Source organism: Sus scrofa, chromosome 1 (genome assembly GCF_054392235.1).
Source record: "Sus scrofa isolate SSC_HxYL_T2T_F1_AM1 chromosome 1, Sscrofa_HxYL_maternal_Yorkshire_Landrace_v2.0, whole genome shotgun sequence".
In the NCBI taxonomy this organism is placed as follows: domain Eukaryota; kingdom Metazoa; phylum Chordata; class Mammalia; order Artiodactyla; family Suidae; genus Sus; species Sus scrofa.
In genome coordinates, this window is record NC_139383.1 from 227,389,825 (window position 1) to 227,398,822 (window position 8,998).

The window sequence follows — 8,998 nt, forward strand, 5'->3', positions numbered from 1 at the left end:
TCCTGTCTGAAGGTGACTGACAGCTAAATGGCTAAATTAGCCATGCTGCTAATTTACTTCCAAGGTTTATTTAGTACATAAGAAATATCTTTTCTCTTGACATAAAGAAAAAAGACAATGAAATGTGCACCACTAAGTTCTGTTATACAGCAAAAGCTAGCTGAAATAAACATATTAGATTGAACAGCTGGGATTGGATCTGTTTGCTTAGTTGGTTGGATGAAACCTGTGCTCAGCAATAGACTATATTCAACGATGTTGACATAGTAGACTTTTCTTTGGAATCATGTACAGGAAGGATTCTAAAGGTTTAGGGAGACAGGAATAATGGAGTAATTTATCATGTGTAACCTGTGTGTCTTTCCTCACCTTGAAGGGGTCCAAGGAATATTCCCTTCACTAAAGCATTGAGAAATGCATTTGGTGAAGAAACTCCAGCAAACTTGAACACCTCCAGGTAGCTGCTTTCTATAAGCCAAGGTTGATGGTGGAAATGCTGTCATTGAAACAGGCTTCCTGATTTCAATGGAGAAGATGGGACATCAGAGTAGCAATCAGAATTTTTTTACTCACAGGAATCTTTGGTGGTTGGCTAAGAATTAAACAGGTACTTGGCCTACCAAAGCACTATTTGATCTATATGATAGAAATATGAGTTATCACAACTGAGTATCATAGTTTCTGCCCCAGTTCCCAGACCCCACCAGTTCACAGATCTGAAACTCCTGGTTGAAGAGAAAAATTGGACCCCTTGAAAAGGACCCTGCAACAATGCCACAAATGTTTACTGTAGATCTTCCTCCAAGCCATCCCCAAAGGGACTTGAAGTCATTTACCAAGGGATCTGTGCACTGGGGGGAATGGAAATACTCAAACTTGACAGGGATCCAAAACATTGCCCTGAAATGATACAAATCCTTAGGAACCCCAAATAATACTCTGGCCCAAGATTAAAATAGAGGCTTATAGCAGTCAGATAACATACCAAGTATGGGCCCAATTCCATCTAATCATGGATCTGTGAACCAAGCAGCCATTAAAAGCGATAATTAGGGAGACTAGTCAGCAACATAGTTGTGAACTTATGTACAATGACAAATTTGAGAAGAAGGATACAAAAAGACATGGTCACAACTATAGCCAAAATTATGTACGTCTGGACAAAGAGCAAATGCTAACAGCAAAAATGAAAATACTTGTGCTTGGATGATGAGATCATAGGTGATTTTTGTTTGTTTGGTCTTTCTCAGTTCCTCAAACTCTCCCCAAAGCTATTTTTGCTCTCTTTGTAAAAAGTACTTAAAAATAAAAAAGATTTAGAATTCATCTAGCTGTTTTGTTTTGAGGATTGCCATTATATACTTTTCAGCCAATCATATTAAAGTCACAAAAAGTAAGAGTGTTAAGTGTAGCCATTCTCTCCAATATTATAATGAGTATCAGAGCCAATCATGCCTGAGCATCTATCAGATATAAGATGCTGCATGAATGACAAAATCCCCCTCTCTCCCTGCCCTCCAGGAGCTTATAGTCTAAGGGGAAGATATAACATTTACTCGAATCCTTATGATTCAAAACAGAAAGATATCTGCTTCAGAGAAGGACAAAGAAAGCATTGCTCTGCCCAAAGCAAAGAGAGCTCGTATGCAATTGGAGAAAAACAGAAAACAGTCACTAGTAGAGCTGGCATCTAAAGGATGGATAGGATTTTGCCAGGGAGAAGTGAAGTCCCAGAAAGGAGGTGTTCTGGGTGAAAGGGACAATAAAAGGCATACGTAAGGATTTCTGAGCCTTTGACTTAACTGGACGATGTGGCATGTACAGGAGAGACTAGAGACACAGAAGTGCCTTGGCTAGAAATCCTTGGAACATAGCTCACTGTTCTCTTAGGACTAGGATTCAGAAGAAATATCCTGCAAATATACTAGCTTACTAGTGTCTGGACACTGCCCATGTAGCAAGAAATAGTGGCTAGTACATAGGGGTATCAATGGTACTTGTATCAAGTATTTACCATGTGTTTCACATCGTAGGTGTAAATAAAAGAAGATGCTAACTATCTTTCTTGTATGATGGTAGGTCCCTAAAACTGAAGGCTCTATATTCAGGGAATCAACTAATCCAAGATTGAAAATATTAGAAAAAAAATTCCAATAAGTTTCAAAATCCAAAACTTGAATTTCTGTGCCTCCAACTGTTAACATAGCATTTACATAACATTGTATTTACAACAATTCACATAAGCATTTATATTGATCAGGTATTATAAGTATCTAGGGATGATTTAAAGTATATGGGAGGATGTGCATGGGTAATACACAGAGACTGCATCGTTTTGCATAAACGACTTGAGCATCCACAGATTTTGGTATCTGTGAGGATCCTGGAGCCAATCCCCTGCATAGAGTGAGGGATGACTGCATTCATTTTTTTTAGATAAGGAAATTGATACTTAGAGAGAACAAATGATTTATCCGAAGTTGTATAATTCATATGTAGTTGAGCTGGCGTTGGAATCTCTGACACCAGAACCTGTCCTCTGCCCACCCTCTTATAGTGCTTCTTTGGAAAGAGTAAGAGTGAAATTAATCCATGACCGGCAATAGAGACCAGTGTTTGTAACCGGTAAAATTCTACCTTAAAATCCCATTTGGTAGGAAACCAGGACACATTGTGGGGTATAATGAACATGGTTTCACTGCCCTAGCTCTCTCTGCCCCTTCCAAACTAAACAGGTAGTCTTAACCAAATTTCTTAACTTCTTTGTACCTCAGTTTCCTTATTTTTAAAATAGAGACATAAATAGTGCCTTTTTTCAGAGGATTTTGAGAGAATTAATTCCAATAATATGAATAAAATGCCAAGCAATATTGGGCAAATAGTGATAAATGTTAAACCTTATGATTGTATGGCGTAATGTAGAACATTTCTCCCACTAGGAGAATCACACAATGCATAATGGTCTTCTTCCCCTGAGACGCCTAAATTTCAGGATACTGGGGCTGCAGAACCCTGTCCCTGTTTGGTATTTTAGAACATAGCCCGAATCTAGAACCAAAGATGGTAGTATTTTGACAGAAGCCATTATGCCCCTGGGTTCCTAAGAGGGTTAAATATTACCATGCCAGGATGCAGCATGGTATCTATAGGGAGGTGGGACCCAATATAGATGGGTTTGCTCCCTCAAGGAGAAGGCCTTGTCTGCCTGCTCTGGTCTCTACAGCATTAGAAGGTGCTGCTTCTCCAGCTGGGACCCCAGACCAACACATGGGACCTAGGAAACAGCCATGGGACCCTGTCCTCTGGAAGAGACCATCCAAATGTATCTCAAAGGCTTTTAAACCTATAGGAACCACTGGCCTCACAGGATATTAAATTACTGACTCGGAAGGGCCCTGAGGAAAACACTTAGCCAAAAGCAGAATATCTGGAACATTCTGAACAATAAACTATTGGGTTTTACTCTTTGATGGCATTCTTTGATTTGCACAGAGAATTGAAAAACTGAAAGATTATATAATTTTTCTGTTATTCACTTTAGTACCCCATCCTTCCCATTAACCTAAAGTTCTTCTTACTCTGTGCACCAGTTAAAGTTTGTTTCAGACCACTTGACAATGCAAACATTTGGACAGTTTATGGGTCAACTAATGCCCTGAGTTTCATGGCCTCAGTATAAGACCAAATTTAACAGGATTAATCTAATGTCACCATAGCCAGTTATCCTTAGCCTTGGCATATCCATAATGGAATCCCACAGGATTTCTATGGTGCTAACTAGTCTCTATCACCATATCACAAACATGGGAACTGAGTCAATGAAAGATTAAGTTTAAAATCAAATAGAGGGCCAGGAAAGGAACCTTACTTTGGGACTTTGACCATCATGTCTACTCATCTGAAATCTTTGCAGAAATAGCATATCAGCATGCCAAAATTCAAAATGTCTATCATTGGCTTCTGGGTTAAGGAGAAAGAATTCTTTAAAGAAAGAGTGTAGTTAAAAAAAGAATTCAACATGGTGCCATTACAGGTTAAAACCAGTGCTTTGTGATTTAGACCTCACAGAAATACTCAGTGGCTTTTCTCCACAACTTGTAGTTGACCACTCTGTGTACTTAAATGCTTAAACACTTATTAGAACAATTCAGATGCTTTCAGGATTCCAGTAAACCATAAAACATGTCAATTATGGCTTGACTTTGTATAAAGTCCTGTCTGTGAGCTCACAGTCTCAATAGGCTTTTTCAGTATCCAGAGGAAACAACGGGTAATCTGTCCCTTTTCTGAAACTGGTAATTTCCACTTGTCTCTGCTTCTGGAAATCACTTTGGAAATTTAGGAGAAAATAAATCCCTTTGTTTTCAGTCTGGCAGCAAGAAAGAGCCTCAGGTCATTCACTGGGGTCCAGGGTCCAAGACGGTTCTTTTCTTTTTCTTTTTTCTTTTCTTTTCTCTTTTCTTTTCTTTTTCTTAAGAAGTAGATTTAGTGACAGAGATAGACAGAGTGTGGGCCATATCAGAGGATGAAAGCATTCTGGAGGATACACATTTCATAGAGAGAAAATGTGGTCTGACTCAAAAGGCAAAGAAAGGCCTCAGGAGAAACACACTCCACAGACAGTGTGGGCCATCTCAGAAGGCAGAGAGGCATGGAAATATAGAATGGTGAGTTTTTATGGGTTGGGTAATTTCATCAGGTAGTGTGTGGAAGGATTATTCTAACTATTTTGGTGAATGGCAGGGATTTCCAGGAATTGGACCACCACCCACTTTTTGGCCTTTTATGGCTGGCCTCAGAACTGCCATGGCACATGTGGGTATGTCATTTAGCATGTGAATGTATTACAATGAGCATATAATGAGCTCAAGGTCTATTGGATGTCAAATCTTCTGCCATCTTGGACCTAGTTGGTACTAATCAGTTTGTCGTATCCCTAACAGCTATGTCATCCTTAAAGGGTTGTGCCTTGCCCTCTTTCCTCCTATTTCATGCCCCACTCAGAAACTTTACTCCCATATTCTTAGGGGAAGCAGATGATCTGTCTTCCGGAGCTGCTTCAAAGCTGAATAGGGGAGCTGACCTTGCCTGTCAGGGAGTAAAAATCTCTGGATGCCTGATCTAGGGTCCCAGGGGCGGGACAGCTTCTTGCGTTAAGTCAGTATGGGCTGGAATCCTTGCATAACCATCATCTTGATGTGGAACTGTTACAACTGCTTCTATAACCTTCTTATGAATCTTCTTGATGAAGCACTTTTGCAATAGAGTCAGCGTACAACAATAACTGTCTCTAAATGAGAAGACTTAAAAGCCATGGTTAAATGTCTGATTAGAGTGTAATCAATAAAAAAACTTGGTTACAATAACTAGAACTATGACTGAATACATTTAATTTAACATAGCAAATAATCCTAGTTATTTTAGTATTTTTCTCTGGAGAATCTCAAAGTTCTGCTAAAGTCAAAGAACTTTTAGATTATTCTAAATCATACTTATTCACTTACCCAAAGTGGAAAAAAAATTCAAAAGCAAATACAGATTACTTAAAGGCAAAGAAATCCACACAACTGGTTATCAAAAGTAGCATTCCAAGAAAACTTTGTTTTCTTAACAAAGAGAAAAAAATCCAAGTCTTGCCTCAGCCTACTCCCAACAAAATCCATTTATACAACTAAATGTCCTTTCCCATAAACCTTCTATAGCTTTCTGTATCTACATTATTTTGCCTCTTATTTTCTTTTCCACTGAGAAGCAAACAGCTCTAGGATAAAAACCACTCTTTTCCCTTAAGAAAATGCAATGCCATTCCTCATACCTTCTTTTGTTCAAAACACACATCTTACTTTCCTTAAGCAACCATGAACTGACTTCTATACCAGCACTCTGGGGACTGGTAAATATAAATACCAGTAATTTCTAAATACATGTGCTTTCTTATAAAGAATATCTCAGGGTGGCACCAAACATATTCATCAACAGTCATAAATACCTTTAGTTTCTCCACAAGGGGAATTAATTAATGTTTCAGGATTTCTTCTAAAGTGCAGTAGTGTGTAGTTGGAGCTAAAGGGTGCAGGACTGAGAGCCTTCTGCTCACAGTGGAGGGTGTCTGCCTGACTTCTTTAAGCATCCTTGGCCAGGTATGGCCTAGCCTTGTTGCAGTCTCCACATTAAAGTGCTGGCACACACAAAGGCCTTTGAAAAGTACAAACAACAAGCTCTGTAGGTCAAGGGAGTCCTGTTCAGAGTCCAGAAACTTCTTGAGGATGTCCCATCAGGTCACCTCAGCTCCCGAGACAACAGGTTCAAATCTGGAGAGAAAAGTCCACAAATAGGAAAATCATTTTTCTGACTGGAAAATACATAGCTTCTCAAAATCAGACTGGAGTTAGAAAATTGTTTAGTACAAAAGCTCATCTATCTGGAGGCAGCATTTCTTTCCACTCCCTTAACTCTTGCCCTAGTCCAAATCTTCAGCCTTTCTCTCCAGACCTATGGCAAGAGCCTTCTCTTCTCTGTTTTCTGCAGACAGCTCAGCAGTACTGGAGTAAAGTTAATGGGGCTTCCCTATGCAAAAATCTTTTATAGTTCCCCATTGTGCTTGATGTTTTCACTTGTTCTGCAGATGCATGCTCTACCTTGCTCTGCCCTGTTCATATCCGAGGACTGCATTGCTGGCCTCTCTTCCTTTTGGTTTCCATTCCATTATTTCCTTCAGTGCAGGGGAGAAAGGATATTACAGGAAGCAGGAGAGTGAAGTTAGGGTATCTATTCTTCAGCAACCTCCTGGACAAGTTGCAGGTCAATTTTATCCCTCTGTTAAAGCCCACAGCTTCTGTTGCTATTCTCCTCAGGGTTTTGACAATTGTTCCCTCCCCTTTCTGCTTCAGGCTGAGGCTTTTGTCACTGGTCCCCGCTTTTGCTATCCTCAAGGTGCTCAACATCCCTTACTGGTTTCCCCTAACTCTGTTCATGTCTTTGTAAATTGTAAAAACTTGTAAACTTGTCTCAGTTACCCCTTCTGTGTATATGCTCTCCCTTCTGCTGAGACCTGACTGATGTATCCATGCCTAGTGAGTAAAATCTAATCTCCTTTGCCCAGAATTCATGGCTCATGATATAGCCCCCAACAATATTTCCCCTTATCTCATACCTGGCTCTTTCAAAATCAGGATCACATGTCTTTTATTTTATCTTCTACGCAAAAGTAACACATACCACTTATGCTACATTTAGTTGACCACACCTAACTTCAAATTAATTGCAGAGAAGTGCAATCCTACTATGTACACAAAAACAAAAGATCCCAGAAATATGTGAAATAACACTATGACCACCACATCCACAATGGAGAAGGATGGGAATGAGCTATCTCCTTGGCTACATTTAGTTTGATCTGAGTCTTCAATTTTATAATATAAAGGTTAAGACCTTAAAACCTCATCCTGGATGACCGAGAAGACTATATTTTCACAGTAAGAGCAGGTAACATCTTTCTGAGTTTGGGAGAAAGTTAGAGGCAGAGCCATGGAGTGGAAAACCCAGCCCTGAGCCGCTGTTAATTGAGCTACTGAGCCCTGCTGGGCACTCCCATAATAATCAGGTCTCACTTCAGTCAATGGTCACTGAGATAAAAGTACTAAGCCCTTCCCTTCTTATGTGGGAAGGGAGAATATTTTTCTGAGTAAAAGTATTGCCAGAAGTACGGGTGACACACACCCCAATGTTCACAGCAGCTGTTTACAATAGCCAAGATAGGGAAGCAATCTAAGTGTCCACCGACAGATGAATGGATAAAGAAAATGTAATATACACCACAATGGAATACTACTCAGCCATAAAAAAGAATGAAATATTGCCATGTGCAGCAACATGGATGGACCCAAAGAATGTTATACTTAGTGAAGTAAGTTGGATGGAGAAAGACAAATATGTGATATCATCTATATGTGGAATCTAAAAATAATACAAATGAATTTATTTACAAAATAGAAACAGACTCACAGACATAGAAAACAAATTTATAGTTACCACAGGAGTTGGAGGTGGGGAGGGATAAATTAGGAGTAGAGGATTAACAGATACACACTGCCATATATAAATAAACAACAAGAATTAACAACAAATAAACAAAAAGGATTTACTGTGTAGTACAGGGAACTATATTCCATATCTTTTAATAACATGTAATAGGAAAGAATCTGAAAAAGTATATATATATATAGAATATATTTATGTATATATATGTGTAACTGAATCACTTTGCTATACACTTATAACTAACATAATATCATAAATAAACTATACTTCCACAAAAATAATTTTTTTTTTTTGTCTTTTGTCTTTTTAGGGCCGCACCCATGGCATATGGAGGTTCTCAGGCTAGGAGTCTAATTGGACCTACAGCTGCTAGCTTACACCAGAGCTGCAGCAATGCCAGATCTGAGCCACGTCTGCGACCTACACCACAGCTCACAGCAATGGCAGATCCTTAACCCACTGAGCAAGGCCAGGGATTGAACCCTCAACCTCATAGTTCCTAGTTGGATTTGTTTCCGCTGCGCCAAGATGGGAACTCCCAATAAAAATAAATTTAATTTAAATTAAAAAACCATGATGTTTGAAGGACATGCTCAGAGCAAGAGGTGATGTTGAGTAAGAACGTGAGGACCCAGGATGGTTCCTGGACAGCCTGGAACATAACACTGTCCCTAAAGGGGTGGTTTTGGGGGTGAGGCAGAGCTGGGACGGCAGAGCATGTGTGTGTGACATTGAGAGCCCTGAGCTGTCTGGGCCTAAGCACTTCCTAGTGGGCTATTTCTTCAGACTTGATGAAGCTGAGGTAGGAGTCGCATGATACTATATCACTTAGTATAGGAAAAAGTACATTGGCTCAACTGTGGGAGAAGGTGCAAAGCCTGGGAGAACTTTTAGGTCAGGAGTCAGCAGACTTTTTCTGTAAAGGGTCAGATTGTAAAAAATTTAGACTTTATGGGCT

General features: G+C 39.5%; 1 non-coding gene across 1 annotated transcript; it reads right to left on the reverse strand.

Moving 5' to 3' along the window:
• On the reverse strand, positions 1–130 carry LOC146407035 (small nucleolar RNA SNORA19). Its single transcript, XR_014832368.1, has one exon. It is a non-coding gene; the product is annotated as a small nucleolar RNA SNORA19 (small nucleolar RNA).
• Positions 131–8,998: the final 8,868 nt, after the last annotated feature.